The sequence below is a fragment of the Macaca mulatta genome, chromosome 7, assembly GCF_049350105.2.
Source record: "Macaca mulatta isolate MMU2019108-1 chromosome 7, T2T-MMU8v2.0, whole genome shotgun sequence".
NCBI classification, from domain to species: Eukaryota; Metazoa; Chordata; class Mammalia; order Primates; family Cercopithecidae; genus Macaca; species Macaca mulatta.
In genome coordinates this window covers 1,907,188-1,931,793 of record NC_133412.1, presented here as the reverse complement: position 1 = coordinate 1,931,793, position 24,606 = coordinate 1,907,188, and the positions used below count along the sequence as shown (strand labels likewise).

The following is a 24,606-nucleotide window of genomic DNA, read 5'->3' as shown; positions in this document are numbered from 1 at the left end:
ATTTTTTCTCCTTTTGACTTCAATAAGGCAGAAAATATTGATGCGATCTATATTATTCCTGACTTTTCCTCTTCCGAAAAGATAAATTGCATTGACGTTTTTCTGACTTCACTCTAAGACTGGGCACTGTCTAGTTTTACTAATTTCCGCGTTGTCTGATTTCCCCCATGTCTCAACAAACTCTGTATATACATTTACAAAATCCGTATGTATCTATACATTTATACTTATTTTAAAGGAAATTACAGAAGATAACACATAAAACAACTGCACCTGTACATAATTCTATAATTCAGAGATATCCAATGTTAACATTTAGAGAATTTCCTTTCAATGTTTTTTTCCTACATATAAATGAATATTTTTAGGTCAGATTCATACATATGAGTGCAAAGACACACATTCACACATATACATATTCACATATGCAAATTGCTTTGTCCTCTAATCGTTCAGCTCAGCTATCTCATTAGCATTTCACAGCTTATCAAATATTAGCTATTCTTCTACAACGTGATTTTAATATCAGCCATCATATTCCATTACTTGGATCATCAAATTAAGCCTGACCATCTGTCTGTTGACGGAAATTTAGGGGATTTCTGGTTTTTTACCTGGATAAATAGCAAACACTATGTGAGTCCTGATAGATAAGTCTTTGTGTGTGCCTTTAATTCTTTCCTGAGGATAGATTCCTAGAAGTGAGGTCACCGGATCAAGACGTTTCCTGGTGCCCATGGTCCTCTCGCTGGAAGAGAGCCCATCCCCATTACTCCACGTTTCAGTTACAGGCAGGAACAAATCCCGATCTCCACCAGTCCTGGGTATTAGCCATGTTTACAATCCTTGAACAGTAAGTTTTAAGCAGCCAGAATTGATGCGTCTGAGGCAGATCCACCATCGCCAAGAATCCTTGCTACCACGATTATTAAGACAGGTTCATGCCAGACTGTGCGATGGAAACAGTTTTTTGCGCACGCCTGTGCCTCTTCTGCCCTCTTCTTCAACAGTTTCCTCATCCCTAGACCCCTTAGTTCTTTCTAAATCAAAACACTGAACAGCCCTATAATGCTTATATCATCATATTGACAAAAAAAAGAGGTAAAAATGTTGAACATATTGAATACCTAATATATGAACACTTTCAAGAGAATTTACATTTTTAAAGGCCAAAAAAAAGACAATGGTTAGTGCAAACGACAGTCCGGGGAGGTGGTGATTGGGGCACCAGGGGTGGAGGAAGAGGTTTGCCCTCAGCCTTTTTTAGGACCTGTGCCACATAGGCACCATTTATGCAGCCATTGCTGAAGTCAGTTCTGCTTGACAAGATGATGCAGAGCCAATAACAAGGAATGCAAAATGCTTTCACTGCCTTAACCTGTGCATGACCAAATTCACATCCACAGACTCTCCAAGGGATGCTCTGCTCAAGTCATAGGCAGGCTCTTTCCCAGGCACCAGTCAGGAAGACCACAGAGCAGGCAGCAAAGTCGAGAGCCAAGGGCTCAGGAGAGAGGGCAGGTGGCAGATGGCAGATGGCATCAGCCATGCAGAGCCCTGTAGAAGAGCTGCTGGGAGTGGGACCAGCCTGGGAGTGGGATCAAGAGAAATCAAAAGAGGGCCAGACTGGGAGTGGGACCAAAATAAATCAAGCAGAAGTCAGAGGGCAGGAAGGCAGCTGGTGGTACCTCAACACCCAGGTCCGGAGGCCTGAAACGGGAAGGACCCCAGTGGTCGGTAACATTGGAGATCAGCTGTAGGAAAACCAAGCGGAGCAATGAGGCCTCCTCCGTAACAGCCTGTGCAGCAGTGGCCAGGAGGGGCCCCTCATGGGAAGTATCTCCCAGGGCAAGAGACAGGCTGCAGACAGCAGAAGCGGGATTAGGCCTTCTATTTGGGCCCTTCACTGTCTTTGTCCCGATTACTTGACAGTATCTCTGAAGTATCCTGTAGAGAAAAGGCCTTTTCCCCACCATATTATTACCAGGATTTTATTTGATAAGTATTAATGGTCATTTAAGTGAGTACATTCTGTGTTAGGCTCTTGCTGAAGCTGTCACCTTTGTTATCATGATAACCCTGAAGGTACATAATACTATCCCCATTTTAAAAGGAGCAAATGGGACTCAGGATAGGCTCCCAGCTGCTGAGGGCAGGGCCAAGATATGTCAAGCACCCGATGCCATCCCCCAACCCTTCCCTCCCACCAGGAGGCAACATAGCCCAGCCTGAGGACTGTGCCAGGCATGGTGCCCTCTCTACAGAGGTACTCTGCATGGAGCAGCAGTCATGGGGAGTCACAGCAAGCCAGCAGAGCCCAGCCCTCCTGTAGCCCCCTCTGCCCAGAAGGCTGACTAGCAAGGTTTCACCTGTCTGTTTCTTTCTCTCTTTCTCTTTCTCTATCCCTATCTCCTCCTTTCTCTCTTTCTCTTTCTGTATCCCTAGGTACTCTCTTCTCTCTTCTCCTCTCTTTCTCTATCCCTCTCTCTGATAGGGACTCTTGTCTGTGGCCTGTTTTCATCCTAGCTTCACTGACCCAAGCTACCTTTCCAGAAGGAAAAAGGAAACTAGCAGGCAGTGGTAAAGCTAGGTTCACCCGAAAAGCAACGACACAGAACACAGCCAAACATGCTTCTCATGGACAGAAGGCAGGTATGAGGAAGACGAGTGGGGAAGCTGCCAGCTCTCATGGGCAATTTTTTCAGAAGACTTGGAAGGAGACTATGACTCCTCACCCATGTCTAGTCAGAGCCTCTGGGAGTCTGGCATCATTCTGTATGAGCAAGGTCAGCCCTTTAAGTGTAACATACACAGAAAAAATACAGTGCAAAGTTCAGCACAGCTTTGCATGGTGGCCCTATGCACACATATTCAGGAGATAGAGTCACAGAACAGGGAGAGTACAGATTCACAGACTTCTCAGCAAAGAGATTGTGGGCAAAGATACACCACAGTCCATTTAAGGCACCAAGGAGAAGTTTGAATGAAACTCTTTGGGAAATTAAAATATTGAAAAGTATACTGAAGAATTGAAAAAAAACCACAAACATGATCAAGCAAGATGCATGCTCAGAAAACATCTGAGAAGACTGTAAGCACTCACCTCATGCTGGTCTCTAGGCTCAAGGCACACCCAGCCAATTATGAAGAATTGACCCAGCACAAAGCCAGCTGGCAAAACGTTGATAAATAACTAAACAAAACCAGTGTAAATGGACTAAGCTGTCCAATCCAAAGGCAAAGAGTGGCAGAATGGATTTTAAAACATATACACACAGTTCAATTCTATGCTGTCTACAAGAGATTTACTGTAGATCAAAAGACACAAATAGGTTGAAAGTGAAAGGATAAGAAAAGATATTTCAATGCAAGTAGTAACCAAAAGAGAATTAGGGTGGCTATCTTGATATAAGACAAAATAGACTTTAAGACAAAAACTGTTACAAGAGGCAAAGAAAAATATAATGATAAAAGAGTCAATTCACCAAAAAGTTACAACTACAAATAATATGCACCAAACATTAGCGCTCCAAAATATATGATGCAAACACTGACAGAACAGAAGGGAAAAATCGCTCTACCATAATGGTTGAAGACTTCAATACTCCACTGTTAATAATGGATAGTATAGCCAGACAGAAGATCAATAATGAAACAGAAGACTTGAACAACATTATAAACCAATTGGACCTAACAGACATATACAAAATATACAAAAAAAAATATTCCACCCAACAATAGCAGAATACACTTCTATCTAATGTGCACATGAAACGTTTTCCAGGATAGACCATAGGTCACAAAATAAGTTTTAATAATTTTTTAAAGTTTGAAGTAATACAAAATATCTTTTCCAATCATAATAGGAATGAACTGGAAATCAGTAACAGAAGGAAAACTGGAAAATTCACCAAAATGTGGAAATTAAACAACATACTCTTAACCAATCCATCAAAGGAGGAATTAGAAGACACCTGTTATGGGCTGAACTGTGTACCTTTGAAATTCATATGTTGAAGCCCTAACCCCTAGTACCTCACAGTGTGTCAATGTGTTTGCAGATTAGGTCTTTAAGGAAATGATTAAGTTAAAATGAAGCTATTAGGATGGATCTAAACCCAATCTGACTGGTGTCCTTATAAGAAGACGAAATTTGGTCAGGCACGGTGGCTCACTTGTAATCCCAGCATTTTGGGAGGCCAAGGCAGGTGGATCTTGAGATCAGAAGTTCAAGATCAGCCTGGCCAACATGGTGAAACCCTGTCTCTGCTAAAAATAAAAAGATAGCCAGGTGTGGTGGCAGGTGCCTGTAATCCCAGCTACTCGGGAGGCTGAGACAGGGGAACTGCTTGAACTCAAGAGGTGGAGGTTGCAGTGAGCTGAGATCGTGCCACTGCACTCCAGCCTGGGTGACAGAGAGAGACTCCATCTCAAAAAAAAAAAAAAGAAGAAGAGGAAATTCAAACACACAAAGAGACACCAGGAGCACACATGCACAGACAGGACCATGTGAAGAGGACGGAAGAGTGGGGCCATCGCATGCCGAGGAGTCAGGACTCAGAAGAAACCAACCATACCAGCGCCTTGACCGTGGACTTCTAGCCTGAAGAACAGTGAGAAAATGAACTTCTGTTGTTTAAGTCACACAGTCTGGCATTTTGTGATGGCAATTCTAGCAAACTAATATAATACCTTGAGACAAATGAAAATGAAACATAACACATCAAAACTTGTATGGTGCAGTGAAAGCAGTTCTAAAAGGGAAATTTATAGCTGTAAATGCCAACATTAAAAAAAGAAGAAAGATCTCAAAGTAGCAACCTAATTTTACACTATAAGGAATTTGAAAAAGAAGAACAAACTAAACTCAAAAGCTAACAGAAATAATAAATATTAGAGAAAAGATCTGTAGTGAATTTTAAAAATAGAGAAAATTTATGAGACCAAAAGTTGGTCTTTTGAAGAGATTAACAAAATTGACAGATCTTTAGCTAGACTGACTAAGGAAAAACTCAAATTACTAAAATCAGAAATGAAATCAGGGTCATGACTACCAATTTTTTTAAAATAAAAAGCATTATAAGAAAATACTATGAACAACTGTATGCCTCAAAATTGGATAACCTAGATGAAATGGACAAATATTCTGAGTACACACAACCTACCAAGACTGAATCATGGAGAAATGAAAAATTTTTATAGACCTACAACCAGTAAAAACATTGAATTGTTAATCAAAAACTTCCCAACAAAGAAAAGCCCTGGATGAGACAGATTTACTGGTGCTTTCTACCAAATATTTAAAGAAAAATTAACACCAATTCTTCTCAAACTCTTCCAGAAAACTGAAAAGGAGGGGAACTCATTCCATGAGGCCTAACTTCCTAACTCATTCTATGAGGCCAGCATTACCCTGATACCAAAGCCAGACAAAGACACTATAAGAAAAGAAAACTACAAACCAATATTCCTGGTGAATACTGATGCAAAAATCCTCAACGAAATACTGAATACTAAGCAAATCAAGCTCAGGAGCACATTAAAAGCATTATACACCATGATCAAGTGGGATTTATTCCTGGAACGCTGAGATGGCTTAAAATAGGAAAATCAATCCATGAAATACACATTAACACAGTAAAGAAAAAAAACGCATGATTAATTCAATTGATGCAGCAAATAACATTTGACAAAGTTCAACACCCTTTCATGATGAAAAAAAAATGCACATCCTCAGCAAACTAGGAATAGAAGGAAAATATCACAACATAATAGACTGCTTATGAAAAACCCACAGCCAACATCATACTGAATGGCGAAAGACTGAAAGTTTTTCCCTTATGATTAAGAAAAAGACAAGGATGCCTGTTTTGCTACTTTCACTCAATGCAGTACTGCAAGTTCTAGCCAGAACAGTTAGGAAAGAAAAATAAATGAAAGGCATCCAAATTGGAAAGAAATAAGTAAAATCATCTCTATTTATAGATGATACAACTTTATGTGTAGAAAACTCTAAAGATTCCATTTTTTAAAACCATTAGGATTAATAAATTCAGCATAGCTGAAAAATACAAAATCAACACACGATGGTATAGTCACACAATGGAATTTCGCACAGTAGTGGAAATAAATGAACTACAGCTAAACAAATCAATATGGATAAATCTTAGAAACATAAGCATGAAGAAAAATAGAAGAATACATACATGATGCAATTTTTATAAAGCTCCAAACCAAGCAACACTGAAGAATACATTGTTTAGGATAACTGTATTTGGTTTTAGATAGAAAGAGAGTGTGTGTGAGATAAGAGAGAGAGAGGCATGCATACACACACAGGAATTTTAAACACACAATTCCAGAGAGTAGTCTCCATGTTGGGAAGCAAAGAGATGGGGTAAAAGAGGAGCCAATTGGTTGGTGAGCATACAGGGATTTGTAAAAACTAAACTTCATAATTTATCCATGTGTTACATATATTATTTCATGTAGATCAAATATTACATGCTATTTTTAAAGGAAGAATGAACTTATCAACTTAAAAACGAGAAATTTGCACAGTAAATAAACGATACAGAGATAGATAGAAAATAGGAATTCAAGAAATGACGGGATGAAAGACTGTACTGAAACCCTGAAATACAAGATGAAAACTAATCATTTATACTTATCATTTCTAGTTATTCTATGAAATGAGACTCTTATTTTAAAAATGCCTTCTGGCTGGGCGCGGTGGCTCATGCCCATAATCCCAGCACTTTAGGAGGCCAAGGTGTGTGGATCACTTGAGGCCAGGAGTTCAAGACCAGCCTGGCCAACATGGCGAAACCCTATCTCTACTAAAAATACAAAAATAAATTAGCTGGGCATGGTGGCCCAGCTACTCGGGAGGCTGAGGCAGGAGAATCACTTGAACCCAGGACATGGAGGTTGCAGTGAGCCAAGATTGTACCATTGCACTCCAGCTTGGGTGATATAGTGCAACTCTGTCTCAAAGTAAATAAGTAAATAAATAAATAAATAAATAAATGAAATACTTTCTAAAAATTAAGGAACTTGGAGGGAAAGTAAGTATTAACAGAAATATTAAAGTTTCAAATGAATTGCCAAACCAAGATGCCCTGTACATTATATAGTAATAGTAGTAGAAAAAGGGATTAAAAGAATGCAGTCTTTACAAGTGAAAAGTTTTTTCACTTTCTGCCAACATAATAAAATTTTATTCAATTATACTCTACCAATCCTAGCAGTGCCCACTAATTGGAAAATAGTTAGGGTTGATGTTAACTTTTGTTTGAACCACTAGTTTCATTACGGATGGTGCAAATTAATATTTTTAAGAGAATGTCTACAGACTGTTTTAAAAATGCTTCCAGAGAATTTGTAAGGACAGTTAACACAAGAAATGTTGAATATAAATGGATATTAATAATTGGCAAAAAGTATAATCATATGCCCCAAAGAGAGGTATTCGCTGAGAAATATTTACAGGAGCAATTTTAGGATTACTTGGATGTAAGAAGATCATGTGTATTTAAGGTCTAATTTGAATTGTCCTTACCCCTAAAGAAAGTAGTTTAAACAGCTAGTGGGCCAAGTGGTACAATTTTTGAAGTTTACAATTCAATAGAGAGAGGGAGTGATGGTAGGGTAGTGCTCAAGCCCAGTGAGACACAAGAAGTAGACGTATCAGAAATAAAGCCAAATATGCACGGCTGTTTCTATCCAGCTTGCTGTGAAACTGGTGATCGCTCAATAAATGTCCAGAAATCACAATAAAGAAGATTGGTGCCCATTTTTTCTGGTGCTTGCACACAGGCAGTAAAACAGAACATTCAATCCTTGGGCTTAAGTAATTCCTCAGACATGAGGATGCAATCCTTCCTTTTCAAAGCAAATGGATAGAATGTGAAAGCCTCCTGTTTAGAGAACCACTGCCGTGTAATTAAGCAAGTTTTCAAATCTCAGCCCAGTGAGCAAAGAAATCAGTACTGGAAGAATTGTTTTCAGGCAGAAAAAACCCGAGGGAAGAAACCAGACCAATGTTCACTCCAGTTAGCTGGAAAGCCCCAAAATTAATTATTAACATTAGATGGGCTTGTGACTGGCTGGTTATTGAAGAGATAAATCATTTTTATTGCACAAAACCCAGAAGTATACTTCTCCCAAAACAAACCAGATGGGCTATGCTTTTCAAGGAAGAAAGATAAGGTTCTTCATGTTAATGAATGGTTTGCAGGCTCTGAGTTAAAAGCTGTATCTTTTCCTAATAGCCACACTTTCACAGAAAGACCAATGAATGCTTGAGTCCTGGAAAGGAAAACATTGAGCAATGTCAACAGGAACACAGATGGGCAGACAGTACCTCCATATGTTATTGGATGAAGCCTGAACTCATTCCATTTTGCCAGAGTAGACAGCTCTCTGAAAGACCATTTTACAACTGGTGTTAACGTTTTTCATATTATATATGTGTATGCGTACAACTTGCTCAACAGTGATATCCCACATAAAAAAGGGGAAGTATATGTTTAAAAAATTATTCTAACCAACATCTAATTTGAAATCAATGAAACATTGAAGGGCATTCTCTGAAATGATAGTAGGTGGCAAAGCATGCATGAAGCAGAGGGCAGACTGTCCCTAGCTCATGTTCCTAGGTAGAACCTGCCAGTGGCTCACTGGTTAGGTATATTTCCTAAGCTCTTCTTCAAAACCCACTAGCCTTCCTGGATACTCGTCCAGGATGCTTGTCCAGGAGATTCTTGTACCAGTGGCCGGCATGGACCTGACACATACACGGCCCGGAGACTCACCACAGTGAATAACAGCACATTTCTCTGCAGATGGCAATTCTCCCGGCCACGTGCTACAGGCATCTGAGCAAGTCATGGCTTTACAGGATTTTCCATTTGTTCTATCAATTAACGAGAAGGGGGTATTTAAATCTCTAACTATGATTCTTTCTTGTGTTCTATCAGTTTTTGCTTCGTGTATTTTGCAGCTGTGTTACTAAGTCCATACGCGCTGTGAATTATGTCTTTCTGATCACTTGGCCCCTGTATCATTATGGCCTGGCCTTCTTTGTCCCTAGTAATAGTCCTTGCTCTGTAACCTACTTTTCTGATATTAATATAGACATCCCATTTTTCTTTGAACAGTATCACTTTTAGCACTATATGTCCTTTTTCATCTTTTTGCATTTAACCTATCTCCATATGTTATTTTAATACTTAGAATGCTTTTAATACTTAGAATGGGTTCCTTTATAAGTAGCATATAGTTCAATTTTGATTTCTTTCCCAATATGACAATGTCTACTTTTTAATCGAGATCATCAGTCCATTCACACACAATGTGATTAGAAATATATTTAGGTTTAAATCTACCATCTTGATACCTGTTTTCTATTTGTCAATCTGTTCCTTGTTCCCTTTTTCCTTTTTCTGCCTGATTTTGCATTATTTTGTATGATTCCATTTTATCCTTTTATTGGCTTATTAGTTATAACTCTTTTTTATTCTAGGTGTTGCTTTAGGGTTTACAGTATACATCTTGAACTTCCCACAGTCTAACTGAAAATGGTATTATACCCATTGCTATGGAGCATACAATAGGAATATATGCATGCATGTACACATACAGAGTATATAACACTTAACCTCTGTGGTACACATACAAGAAGAGTGTGCCTCCGTTTCTCTCTTCTCAGCCTTTGTGTCACTGCTGTCACACTTTTACATGGGATATGAGACCCACACTTCATTTTGATTATTTTTATTTCAATTGCCAATTACCTTTTACTGATAAGAAGAAGGAATGTGTAGATTTACAAAGCTGTCCGTGTTTCTGGTACCCTCCATTCCCTTGTGAGGACCCATTTTCCTCTGATGGAGCTGGAGCTCATATACCCTCTGCCTAGCTGGACCTCACACTCACCACTGCCACATTTAACTCAACATATCAGGGCCACCTGGTTATGTAACTGCCTCCCAGCACAGCACCTGGCACATCTATGCACAGAAAATGCCAGAGCTGCTTAAATCCAGGCTTCAGTATTTTACAGAGAAATCCAGTATTTCTCTCCAACAAATGCTTCTTAGTTATCTGTCACAGTTTCCTCCAAACTCATACATACTAGTCTCTAAACCAGGGTGTTGTGCTATCATCACTCTTAAGACACCTAAAATATCCTGGTGATATCAGGTTAAGTGATACTGAATATTCATACCAAGACCCCCAGTCTTGAGAACTGCCCCTTCCTGCAACACAGACCACCAGCTCTTTACCAGGGCAGCTGCTCGGTGTGGAGTTGCTGCTATGAGATGGCTGGCTGGTTAGGGGCCACGTGTCCCACCCCTTCCATTTCAGGGGGCCACAGAACCAAGTCCCAGATAGTGGCCAGAGGAGGACATGATGGATGACACTCCAGGCTCTCTCTTCCTGTGCATTGTCCACCCTCTCTCTTCGTCAGCACTCCAGATGGACTTTACCCGCAGCGCCATCTTGGAAGCTATTCTACCAGTCAGGATACCAGAAGGAAATGGGCAGCTCACTAAGTCAGAATAATTCAAGGAAGATTCAATAAAGGGAAAATTTGCAAAAGTTTTGCGAAAATTTGCAAAAAAAAAAAAAAAAAGAAGAAGGCAGAGTGTAGGGAAAACATGTGTCATATGATGGGGTTAGGAACAGCAGATCTGTTACCACCCCTGCCCTGAAGGGGATAAAGGGAGGAGGCAGTTGTCAGAACCCAGAAGAAAAGAGTCTTGCAGAAGGGCCATTCTGAGATGAATGGAGGTCTCTTGTTGAGGACACAAAGGGTCCTCAAAGACCCTTGAGGACAAAGGGTCTTTCTGGGAGGATAGGAAAGGGAGGACTGAAGAAATGAGTCCCAGTGGCATTATGCTCCATCTCCTGCCATGCTCCCATGGGCTGAACCCATCCAGAAGCCACCAGGAGCTCTAAGAAATCCCTAGAGGTCATATCACAGGGCAGAGGGCGGGGGAAAGGAGGGAAGGGGCAACCAACCATGTGTTGACAACAACAGGACAGGGTACCTGTCATCCTGGTGCTGAATAATGACCACCGCACTACCACCACACTGCCAAGTGGACCTCATCCAAAAGCAAGAAATGAACCGATATTGTGATGGGAATTTGGAGTTATTCCTTTTATAGAGACTGTGTCTCTTCACACAGGGTAGGCAGCTGCAAGCCTAGCTTTACTCTTACTTCAAATCAACATGCCTAAAAATGAATTAATGTTTTCCTAAAAGCCACCTGCTCAAGATGTCCCTCTTGTCATCCTCTTTGAAAACTGTGGGATCCTAGAATTATTAGGAACAACTCCAGATCTGGAACAATCCAAAGGTCATTGGACTCCCCCCACCGAAAAAATTTGCCAGCACACACTCCCGTGCCTGCCTGTGCATCCCTCTCTTTGGTCAGCCCTGACACATGCCCTGGCGTATATCCCAGGCCATCTCACAAACTTCAGACTCCCCAAAACACCATTCTCGCCTCATTCTCTCCCACCATGACCTATAGCAGTGGTTTCCAAGAATAAGCCCACAGTCAAATCACCTGAGGAATTTACTTGAAAGACAATTTCCTAGAATCCTCCTCGAGAGATTCTGATCCAGAAGAGTGTGTGGCTCAAAGAGTTACATTTTTAACACTTAGGAGATATTGATGTAGTACCACACTATGAGAAACACTGGCACAGACGACGAATTCGGACCTCTCCAGCCTGGCATGAGTGTCTGTCCATGGCACCATCCTTTGAACATTGTCAACTTCATGCCCATTAAGACATACAGACAGACTTCATGTCGTATAGACAGAGTCCAGGGAGACATGTGGTCTAGGCTTCTTCCCCTACTGGTTACGTCTTCCTGCCATCTTCCATCTTAAGCACAAGCTCTCTGGGAGTAGGGTGAAAATTACCCAGAAAACTAGGAATATAAGAGAACTGCCTCAACATTATAAAGGATATGTATGAAAAACCCACAGCCAGCTAACATCATACTCGATGGTAAAAGACTAAAAATTTTCCCCCTAAGATAAGGAACAAATCAAGGATGCTTGCTTTCACTATTGTTAATTCACCTTTGTATGGGAAGTTCAAGCCACAGTAATTAGACAAGAAAAAGAAATAAAAGACATATAGATGGGAAAGGAAGAGGTAAAAATATCTCCATTTACAGACATGATCTCATGAGCCTATATGTAGAAAATCCCAAAGAATCCACAAGAAAGCTATTGCGCTAACACATTAATTCATCAAGTTGCAAGTACAGTTTTCAATGCAAAATATTTGTTGTGTTGCTATACATCAGCAATGAACTATCTGAAAAAGGAAATTAAGAAAACAATTCCATTTACAATAGCATCCAAAAGAACAAAATAGCCAAAAATAAATTTAACCAAAGAGGTAAAAGACATGTACACTAAAAACTGTAAAACACAACTGAAAGCAATTAAAGAAGACCTGAATAAATTAAAATACACCCTATGTTCATGCATAAGAAGGCTTAATGTCATTAAGATGTTAATACTATCCAAAGTGATTCAATGCAACACCTATCAAAATTCCAAAGAAATGTAAAAGCTGGTCATCAAATTCATATGGAACTTCAAGGGCTCTGAACAGCCAAAATGGTCTTGACAAAGAACAAGTTTCCAGTACTCACGTTTTCAAATATCAAAACTTACTACAAAGCTACAGTAGTAAAAATCATGTGACACTGGCATAAGGATAGACATATAGACCAATGGAATACAAATTAAAGTCCAGAAATAAACTCATACATCTTATGGCCAACCAGTTTCATAGCAAGGGTGCAAAGATCATTCAACAGAGCATAGTCTCTTCAACAAATGGTGCTGGGATAACTAGATTTCCACATGCAAAAGAATGAAGTTAGACCCCTACCTCACACCCTATAAAACAACTCAAAATAGATCATTTATTTGAAAGATAAAATCATAAAATTCTTAGAAGAAAACAAACCATGACCTTGGATTTGGCAATGGATCTTAGCTATAGCACCAAAACCCCAAGCAACAACAGAAAAAAATAGATATATAGAGCTTCATTAAAATTAAAATCCTTTGCGCTTCAAAAGACCTTAGAGCCGGGCATAGTGGCTCACTCCTGTAATCCCAGCACTTTGGGAGGCTAAAGTGGAAAGATTGCTTGAGCTCAGGAGTTTGAGACCAGCCTGCGCAACACGGTGAAACCCTGTCTCTACCCAAAATACCAAAGTTAGTGAGTCGTGGTGGCATGTACCTGTAGTCTCAGCTATTCGGGAGGCTGAGGTAGGAGGATGGCCTGAACCCGGGAGACAGAGATTGCAGTGAGCCATAATGACACCACTGCACTCCAGCCTGGGTTACAGAGCAACACCCTGTCTCAACAACAAGAGAAGAAAAGACATTCTCAAGAAAGTGAAATGACAACCTATGGAATGAAAGAAATTGCTTGAAAAATCATATATTGATAAGGATCTAGTATCCAATATTTTAAAAACTCCAACAACTCAACAACAAAAATACAACCCAATTTTAAAATGGGCAAAACACTTATATGAACAGTTCTTCAGAGAAGATATACAAAAGGCCAACAAGCACATAAAAAGATGTTCAACATCATTAGTCATTAGATAAATACAAATCAGAACTACTATGAGATATCACTTCATACTCACTAGGATGGCTAGAATTTTAAAAAAGGAATATACATGTTGGTGAGTATATAGAGAAATTGGAACTCTCATGCACTGCTTGTAATAATGCAAAGTGTGGAAAACGCTACAAAAAACAGTTTTGCAGGTTCTCAAAAAGTTAAACATAGTTACCACATAATCTAGCGATTTTACTCCTAGATGTGTATCCCAAAATAATGGAAAGCAGGGACTCAGATACTCATACACCAATATTCATTGCCATATTATTCAAAATAGCCAAAATGTGGAAACAACCCATGTCCATCAATAAAAGATTAATAAAATACCATATATACACACAATGAAACATCATTTACTCATAAAAGGTATGAAATTCTGACACATGCCGAACATGGTGAACCTTGAAAATATCATGCTGAATGAATAAGCCAGGAACAAAAGGACAAATGCTGCTTGAGTTCACGTGTATGAATTATCTACAAAAGGTAAATACAGAGACAGAAAGTAAATTGCAGTTTCCAGGGTCTGTGGGGAGGAGGGCACGGAGAGTTACTGCTTAATGAGCACAGAGTTTGTAGTTGGAGTGACAAAAAGTTTTAGAATTAGTGTTGATGTTTGCCCATGAGGAATGCAATTAATGCCACTGAATTGTATGCTTAAAAATGGCTAAAATTATAAATTATATTACATATATTTTTTCCACAATAAAAATAATTGAAAAAATTGGGCCAGGGTGGTGGTTCACACCTGTACTCCCAACACTTTGGGAGGCCAAGGCAGGAGGATCATTTGAAGCCAGGAGTTTGAGACCAGCCTGGGCAACACAGCAAGATCCCATCTCTCCAGAAAAAATGTTAAAAGTTAGCTGGGTGTAGTGGCACATGTCTGTAGTCCCAGCTACTCAGGAGGGTAAGGTAGGAGGATCGCTTGAGCCCAGGAGTTTTAGGCTGTGGTGAGCTTTGATTGCACCACTGCACTCCAGCCTGGGCAAAGGAGCAAGACTTTGTTTCACAGAAAAAAAGGAAAAGATCAAATACCCTCTTGGGAGGCCGAGGCGAGCAGATCACCTGAGGTCGAGTTCGAGACCAGCCTGGCCAACTTGGTGAAACCCGGTCTCTACTAAAAACGCAAAAATAAATTAGACGGCTGGCAGTGGTGGCATGCATCTGTAGTCCCAGCTACTCAGGAGGCTGAGGCAGGAGAATCGCTTGAACCCAGGAGGCAGAGGTTGCAGTGAGCTGAGATCGTGCCACTGTACTCCAGCCTGGGTAACAGGGTGAGACTCCATCTCAAAAAAAAAAAAAAAAAAAAGACCAATACCCTCCAGTGCTGGGACAGCATGGGAATGAGCATGCTCATGCATCCTCCTCATCTAGGAGACAGACGTAATATGCACCTATTGCTTCATACACTTCAGGTTGTCTTTAATGCATTTCATGATGACTGCTGTGTCATTCTTGTTGCCAGCAGAACTATTCTCTTCTGGACATGAGGCCACACGGACATGTCAAGTGCAGGTAAAAGATGTGGCATGGAATGGCTCTTAGTCAGGAGCGGACCCTGAGAAGCCAGGGCTACTCTCCCTCATGCCACTAGGGAAAATGAAAACGGTTCCACCCCCATCTCACCCATCCCACCCCATCCTTGCACTGCACCCCCCACTACCCTCCACCCCAGTACAGCCACTTGGAGCTGGGCTGCATGCATGGCCCTGCACAGGGCATGGAAACTTGGGTTGTGCCTGCCTCGCACCCATATGAGGGTGGACCCTGCCTGGAGGCCTCTGGGGCTGGGACCTCTGCAGGTCTTCCCACAGGGATGTGCTGAAGCAAGGAGACAAGTTTTCTCACACTTAGAGAATTGTGGAGGGCGCTGGCCTCAAAAGGACATCCTGGCTCACTGGCTCCCAGAACCACCGCACTGTGCAGTATGCTACGCTCCTGGGCAAGGAACTACAGCTAGGAAATCTACAGACATTTCCCCTTACGGTTTTGTTTTGTTTTGTTTTTTGAGACAGAGTTTCACTCTTGTCACCCAGGCTGGAGTGCAATGGTGCAATCTCTGCTCACAGCAACCTCTGCCTCCCGGGTTCAAGCAATTCTCCTGCCTCAGCCTCCCGAGTAGCTGGGATTACAGGCATGTGCTACCACCCAGCTAATTTTGTTTTTTTAGTAGAGATGGGGTTTCTCCATGTTGGTCAGGCTGGTCTCAAACTCCTGGCCTCAGGTGATCCGCCTGCCTTGGCCTCCCAAAGTGCTGGGATTACAGGCGTTGAGCCACTGCGCCTGGCCTTCCTTTTTTTTTTTTTAATAGAGACAGATCTCACTAGGCTGTCCAAGCTGGAGTGTAGTGGCTATTCATTCACAGGCCAGACCATGGCACACTTCAGCCTCCAACTCCCAGCCTTAAGCAATCCTCCTGCCCCAGCCTCCAGACCAGGAGTAATCTCTGAAGGGTGCAGGCGGGGACCCTGGGATGCTTGAGCCCTGGTTGATTGGGTTAGATTTGGTCCTCATGTGACTGGGGGTTTATTGATATGCCCCATGTTATCTTTCCCATAGCCTCGTGCCCTCTGGCACACTATTCTGCAAAAACATCAGGAACACACATTCATTGTGAGAAGAAAGCCAGCATTTGTAGCTACTGTCTAAACCCTCTCTGCTTCACTGGGCTGGAGAGGATCCTCCTGTCAGAGGCTGGGCCTGGCCAGGTAACCCACAGATCAGTGACCATCCTCAAGAACCAGATCCCTGCGGCTGGCTGGGCTGCTGAATGGTCCTGACCACCTCGCTGGAATCCAGCGGCTCTGCTTCCTAGGGCATGTTTCCTGCAAAGCCCGTGCTCAGCTTTGCTGCCCCTGCGTTTCATTAAACTCTGCCTTTGAACTCAAGCACCAAAACTCCCCCGTGTGAATCAAGAGTCCAAGTTCGCCACAGGCTTATAAAATCACAGATATTAGAGATACTGTGAATTACGCACCAGATGGACCCAATTAACTCCCCAACTAATGTGATTGGGGAAGGAAATAGCTCATTAGAAACTTGTAAACTACCAACTCTCACAGCTGTGTTCTAATTACAGTACAGCCACAGATAAAAATAATCACGCCTTCTGCTGAGAGGCCGTTCATGACCCTTCCAAACTCGGAATCATGCAGGGATCAACCTCAGTCTAGCTCTGAGCACTGCTGGCCTCAGAGCTAATCAACCCAAATGCAAATCCACAAGTTAAAAAGGGAAATCAGTAGGAGCTGGTAGGGAAATGAGAATAAATCCATAAACCCCCAAAATAATTCCACCCCATCAGATACTCTATAAACTGTGAATAGATGCAAAGCAAATAATGACACTACGATACGATGTAATACTAGAATACTATTTCTGCATTTTCACAGAGGTCTAATGCCCTGCATTAAGCAAGCTCACAGGCTTCAACAAAATTCCAAAATGAGAAATGTTCAATTTTGAATTCTGTGTTTTATCAGAGCGTCACCAATAATTCCTCAGTGGGTATTGGCCCAGGTGCTGTTCTAGGAAGGGGGTAATGGACAGGTGAGGTGCTGGCCTATCCCCTTACTCAGGCACGTAAGACTCCATGAGCAAGTATAACGCAAAGTGAAGACTGTAGAAGCAGACGGGGATGGCGATGGCAATGACTGCGCTGCCAGGTAAGGCTTCACAGACGGAATTTGAGGCGGGTCTTTAAGGCAGGTTCGAACTTCATGTAGATCAGAATGAAAAATTAAATGGGATTCCACTTTCAAAAGCGAGACTGAAAGGCAATTCTGATACAGCCTCAGTTGCATGTGTATGTACGTATACTGATATCAGAAAATCACCAAAGCGTTGGAGGGGCTTGTGGCCACAGTGTCACCATTACAGTCATTGGTACCTTTCCTTGGTACACACATGGTATGTATCTCCATGGGTGGCCCATGGAGGGCCCATGACAGCCACGTTCACCTCCACACACCTGGGAAGGAAGGTGCCTCCTAGGAGGTGTGGGAGGGCAGAGGGGACCAGGAAATGCCCCCCAACCTCGACAGCCTGACCAAGGGGGAGGTGCCCTTCCTTCAGCACAAAGCACAGTGACACAACCCTCTCCCAGCCCCTGGGCCAGACATTAGGCCCTCAAAGTGTCCCTGGCTGATTCCAAGCATTTCTCAAGGCATCACCCACACTGCCCGAGAGATGGTCACTGTACTGGGTACAGTTGTTCCACTCAGGGCTACTGCCATGGCCACCTCCCTCCAGGCTCTTGCTGGTGGACCCTGCAGAGTCCAAACATGCTGCCCCAGCCCATGAGGTCCCCCAAAGAGGGGGACCTCAACTCAGAGGCCCCACCTCAGAGGGCCTCCCAGGACAAGATCACACTCTCAGCTCTTGCAACTAGGAGCCTATTCTGGGCACTTTGTCTCACGATGCTCAGGGCAACCACGGGCAGGGTTATGTCCATCTTAGAATGAAAAGACCAATACCTGACGAAAGTGGCAGCCCACTGAGCTCAGGTCATCTGCTCCCAACCACTGCCCCCACAGGCAAGTGGACAGCTGTCTCAGGATCCCCCGCCCTGGCTCACCCCCTTCTAAACTCATGAAGGTCCAGAGTAATAGAAGATAGAAATCACTGTGTCAGTGTGTGTGTGTGTGTGTGTAAATGTGTATGTATGTGTACAAATCTGTGCATGTATGTATGTGGGTATGTGTAAGTGCATACATATGTATGTGTAAATATGTGCATGTATATAGGTGCACGTGCATGTAACTGTATGTATACAAATACTGTACATATATGTATTATAGGTATATGTGTGTATGGGTATGTGTGCACACATGTATGTGTGTGTATATGCACGTGTGTCTATGCATGTATATATGTATAAATGTGCGCAGACACATATAACCATGTGTGTGTGCATGTATACATGTATAACTCTGTGTGGATATGTATGCATGCATGGATAAATAAGTGTGTTTATGTGTGTGCATAGCTATGTACGTGTGTGCTGGTCCTCTGGAGATGGCCAAATGGCTCCTGCAGGCACAGCAGCATGTTTGTGGCCAGAAGGAGCGCCATCTCAGTGTGTTTTCTGATCCTGGCAACACCTCCCACACCCATCTTGACTGGCTCCGGAGCCTGGCTGGCTCTGCCCTGGCACAGGTCCCAAATGTTGAGACCTTACGACATCACATTTCATGAAGGCAATTTTATGTTGCTGCCATAGAGATACCTCTCTTCCAAAATTATATAAGGATTTATTTGCATGCACTTTTTCTAGTACTCTTACATTATTGTTTACACTTAAGTCCCGGATTTATCTTGGCAAAAAACTGAATGCAATTTTTTGTTGCTGAATTAGTCCGTTCTCATGCTGCTATATAAACACTGCCTGAGACACTGGGCAATTCCTCACAGGGGAGGCCTCAGGAAACTTACAGTCATGGCAGAAGGGGAAGCAAACACGTCCTTCTTCACATGGTGGCAGGAGAGAGAAGAAACGAGAGCAGAAAAAAGTGGGAAGCCCCTTATAAAACCATCAGATCTTGTGAGAACTCACTCACTCTCACCAGAACAGCATGGGGGAACCACCCTGGTGATTTAATTATTTCCACCTGTTCCCACCCTTGACATGTGGGGATTATTATAATTCAAGGTGAGATTTGGGTGGGGACACGGAGCCAAACCATATCAGTTCCCCTCAAAATGTGTGTCCACTTTCATGACATGGGTGAGCCACTCTTTTGCAGTTGTCTGAGAGGCTGGGTTTGCTGAGTCTGTCGTACCCCTATACCTGGGGCTTTCCTGTTACTCCTCTGTTGGTGTGGCATTATATAAAATGTGGCCAGTTACAGGACAAAGTTCCCTCATTCTTTCTCATTTTTTGTGTTTCTCTTCACACATTTGTTTTTCCACATATCTGATCTCACACTTGCATTTTTCCCCAAAACTTTTATCCGGAAAGGAAGCCTCATCAGGTTGTGAAGCAATTGCACTGAGACTTCTACCAGGATTGCTTTCATTTCAATGCTGTTTCCCCTGAGAACCGCTCACTGCAGAAGTTCGGGGACTTTGGGCAGAGTTGGCCTTTCATGTAGGTCCTGAACATCCATGGAAATGCACTCCTAGGTGGTTTGTTTGGGGTGGTATCCTCAATGGGTATCTTCCTTACATTTTCCAAGGCTCAGGAAAGCTATGTGTGGAATGCCGTGGGGCCTGGCCCCTCCCAGGCCATGTCACAGTGGCCTCCTCAAGTGAGTGGGTATGGCCAGCGGGGAGCCAAGCCCACCTGAGCAGGGAAGGCCGGCTCCCTCACCTGCAGCCTCCCCGAGGGCCACCTCCCCCCAGCGCCACCTCCCCAGTCTATGTCCCCCACCCCCAGGTGCCTGGCCCTCCTCAGGGTGCAGCAGGACAGAGGAAGCTGGGAACCCCAGCTGACCCCTGCTTCAGATGGAGAGAAGCCCCAGCTCCCCAGCATGGATTCTTCATCTCTGGAGGAGACAGCAAGTGGTCCCCAAGAACCTGCCAGGAGCCCTGGGATTCCAGAACTCAACCGGGATCTGACTGGGGGAGCAGAAAAGGCCAGAAAGAAAAGAGTGACACAAGAGGGCAGAGAGCAGACCCAGAGCAGTGTCTGTTCCAAGGACACCGTTCCCTGGTCCCCTGCACTCTGGGGGCCCCTGGAGCCTCGTGGCCCTGGGCTCTGGCCGCCCTGCTGTACAAGTGCCTGCAACGCTGACTTGGGGCTGGCCAGTTCAGTCTGGGTAACCAGAGGGACAGCCTCGCTCCGCAGCCCACCATGGGACCCGCCTGTGCGCTTCCCATGTAGAAACAGCATTTTCATAGGCAGAGAAGTCTGACGTGAGACAGTCCACTCGGCCATGATTTCTCAAGAATTCCCGCTGACAGGAGCCTCTCTTCTTGGGCACTGGCCTTCATGACAAAATTCCACCACTGACTGGGTGGGAGATGTTTCTATTGCTTGTGCGACTAAGTTTTCCCCAAGAAAATCTGTCCACAGGAGGAACAAGACAGGCTGTCCGGGACTCACTGGCTGGGAGTCAAACCCAACACCTGTCAGGATGTAGGACCCTGCACTAGGAAAACGGTCGCCCTCCCCGCTCAGGGACATCAGCACAGCAAACTGCATTCCTGTCCTTTGGGGCGACATGGGGGCACGCTGCTTTACTTCTTTCCACTGCTCTTTGAAAACCGAGTCGTTAGGAAAGCATCAGCAGTGACATATGTGTGGGGGATGGTAGTGCGGTTCCCAGGACGCATCTGCATCACTGCTGGCTCCACACCCTCCAGGGCTGTCCATGTGACACCGCAGTGGGGCTCATCACACACTCCCATCCCTCCCCTGCGAGTCCCTGCCAGGGTGAGCCCCAACAGGGCCCCACACTCTATGAAGAGTCAGGTGCGGGAGCCTTCAGGAGTACCACGATGCTGAGTGTCTCTCAGAACCAGGCATGGGGACAGGGACATGGGCCAGTGGGGTGGCCCCTGCCCCAGCTGCCTGTCACCTGCCTCTGGTGCATGCCTGACCTTGGGCAGTCAGTGCACCCTCTCGGGCCCCTCCCAGTTCCGCAGGGGCAGTGGCTGCATTTCCAGAAAGGAAGGGCCCGCAGGAGCGCGTGCTTTAGGTTTGCATTGCCTTTCTGAACACGCTGCTTCTGCGGCAAAGTCGCAGCGATTGATGGTATTAAATAGAACACACGTTTCAGAAAGGATTCTGGCACAAACAGTCTGATTCCCTAAGAACTTCGAATAGGAAATGCATTTAGACTTTACATGTTATGAATACATTGAAGAAGGCACCTTTCTGAAACTACCCAATTCTCCAGTGCTGGTCGGTGATGTCTCATTATTTTTGATCCAGAAGAACACTTGGCAACCATTGGAGCTAGAATCCAATGCTCATGGAAACCAACCCCATGAAATTCCAAGACATTGCCCTGTGACATTACCATGGCCCTCAACATAACAGCAGCTCTTTACGGGGCCTGCACTGTGGGGAGCCTCTGGGCGCTTGTCAGGACAGCTGTGCCCCGAGACGTCCTGGAGACCAGTGGGCCCCCTGGCCTGCCCAGCCACCGTTCCTGCTGAATCAGCTCCACAGACAGGGCCCCACAGATAAGGCTCCTGCACTCCCAGAATACCTGCTCCCCACCAGGAAATGGCCCTACCGCACATAACAAAAATACTGGCTCAAAAGTATATATAAGCTGCTCTTGCATTCCAATATTATCGAGCACCCGGCAGGCATGAACAAGACACACGCCCTGCTGTCAGAGAGCAAAGCCTCCTGGGCACAAGCGCTCTGAGAGCTAGACAGGCAAGCAGCCGCTGCTGCAGGGGAACAGCTGGGAACAATGTCATCACCAAGACAGGGGCAGGATTCGTACTCAGAAAACTCCGGGGTGAAGCAGGAGGGGAAAGCAGACTGTCCAACAAGCCTGACCCCTTCCCAGACCAACCACACTAAGCCTCCAGGCTGGGTCCTGTGACGACTGGATCTTAACCAGCCTCACACGCCGGGAGGCAGCCTGCCTGGTCCTGGCACAGCGGGGAGTGACGCACGAGGACCCACCCAGGGCTGGGTACCTGAGGCAGGTCACCCTGGCCCACCAAGTGCAGTGCCCTGGCACCCTGAAGGGCTGGCAGACATTCTCTCGGAGCCTTATAAGGGCCTGGGAACTGATCCTCAAGGCTTGAGGTCCCCCCAGTAATGAAATGAGAGACACTGGGGAAATGGTGTCCACATGCAGAGCCACTTGGACGCTGAAGGCAAAACTGCAGCAGGAGGGTTGATAAGGGGCGGCTCTGGGTGCTGATCCACTGCCCACAGGGAAGGACGGAGGCCGGGAGCCGGGCCTGGCTGCTGCCACCCTTGCCTCTACGGCCTCCTCCGTCTGGAATCTCCTCTGGGGTGGGGTCTTTGTCTGTTTTCTTCTGAGCGCTCCCTCTTTCATCTGCCTCTAGCAGGGAAGGCTCCCTTTGCAGCTGCAGGAATCACGCAGGAGGTACTGGCCCAGGGCACACTGGCCGCCTGGCTCAGGCCCCACCACCCACCACCGTGCCCAGCTCCTGCCACCCTGTGCCCTGCACTGCTCGTTTTCTGAACCCCCTGTCACCTCCTGATCCCCCTGGGGTGGCAAACCCAGACACATCTCAGAGAGACGGGGTGGTGCCCTGCTGGGAAGATGCCGTCGGCTTCTCTATTTCTTAGAGACCAGTGTTAGTGACTTTATGTATGTGGCTCTTTTGTATAAATAGTAATAATCCAGGTGACCAAAACACTTAACAGAAAATTGTCACTATTTGAGCCCAAAAAATAGCTATGAACAGCTCCTCCCTTGCAGGCAAATGGGACTAGAAGAGGTAACAAGCGCAGCACCCCAGAGCCCAGCCCGGGGGGCAGGTGTGCAGGGAAAGTGTGCTGAGGCGCAAGGCTGTGGTCCAGGGCCTGGGTCCTCTCCCTGCTCTCAGAAGTCCTGAGGGGATGTGGTGAAGGTTCCCAAGGGCCACGCAGATGAGGACAGCTCTGGCGCTGGATGAAGGGGTACATTCCCACCGGGTCCAGAGAGCACTCAGTGAAGCCCGCCTACCCCCAGGAAAAGGAGAGTGCACAGGACATTAGATCACACCAAATGCACCTCGCCGCTTAGAAGGCGACAAAGCTGCACATTCTGAAGATGTCTGAAAGCCTGCCCTGTCCACTCAACTGAGAAGGTGAAGGCTGGCCTGCAGGAGCCACACAGGGCAAAGCCGGTCTGCATTTGGGGAACATCCTGGAGCTGCAGGGAGGTGGGGCATGAGCTACCGCAGTGGCCAGGAAAATCAGTTATTCATTTGAATAACCCAAAACTTATCAGCAAAGGAATAAGGTAAATCTTATTTTTTCCTTATTAAAATCATCAGAAGGATAAGATAGGCTGAGTGTGGTGGCCCTTGCCTGTAATCCCAGCACTTTGGGAGGCCAAGGCAGGAGGATCGCTTGAGCACAGGAGGTCAAGGATGCAGTGAGCCGCAACTGCACCACTGCACTCCAACTTGGGCAACAGAGCAAGACCCTGTCTCAGAAATAGTAATAATAATAATAATAATAATAATAAAATAAATCTAAACTTGAGATTAGCTAAAAGACGTACCACATTAAAATTATGTGAAAAGAGAACAATTTTTAAAGACTTCCAAATGTCTTTTGCTCCCCAGTAGTAAAGTTTTCAGCAGATTTTCCACTTTATTGACCCCAGAAAGGGAAGAGCAAATCTCCTCTTGGAAGGAAGCTCGGGCAGAGCTGGAACACGCCCTGGGTCACCTCGCGTGTAATTCACTCACTCTAGTTTCTATTAAATATAACCGGCCGCTTAGTCCCCTCGATGAATGGGAGCATGTGAAGTCAATTAGTACTTCCTCAGTTTCTTTCTATTTGAGAGTCTCCCTTTATGTACACATTCATTCAACCAAAGCTCAAACTCCCACTCAGGATTTCTCCCCACTCAAGGAGCAGCACACACACAATGGCACCCTGAAAGGTGAAGGCTGTGGGCGGCACACACCACATGCCCCTCATGCAACCCGCTGCTTCCACCAACCATCAGGGCATTGCAGGAGCTCCCACCCCTTGTGCCAGCACTTCTGCTGCAGTCTCATGTTTCACCTGGTCCCTGCCAGGCTCCTCAGGGTGCCGGCCCCGCACTGAGGCAGGTGGGAAGTGCAGGACCCCAGCATGCCTGCCTGGAACTGGAGGCCAGGAATCAGTTTCAGACCACCTCATGGACACTGCTCCAGCAATGCCTGCACGTCCTCTAGCTGGGGCACTGCAGGCTGGGATGTGCCAACCAGACCAGCACCTCCTACCCGGCCTTGCAAGGCAATCGCCTTGCTGCTATGAATTTTATTTTTTTAATCCTAGCT

The 24,606-nt window shown here is 44.7% G+C and overlaps 1 protein-coding gene across 24 annotated transcripts in view; it reads right to left on the bottom strand.

The window, feature by feature from the left end:
• OCA2 (OCA2 melanosomal transmembrane protein) overlaps nt 1-24,606 on the bottom strand; it is a 425,743-nt gene that overhangs the window by 364,203 nt on the left and 36,934 nt on the right. The gene's annotated exons all lie outside the window — the stretch shown is intronic.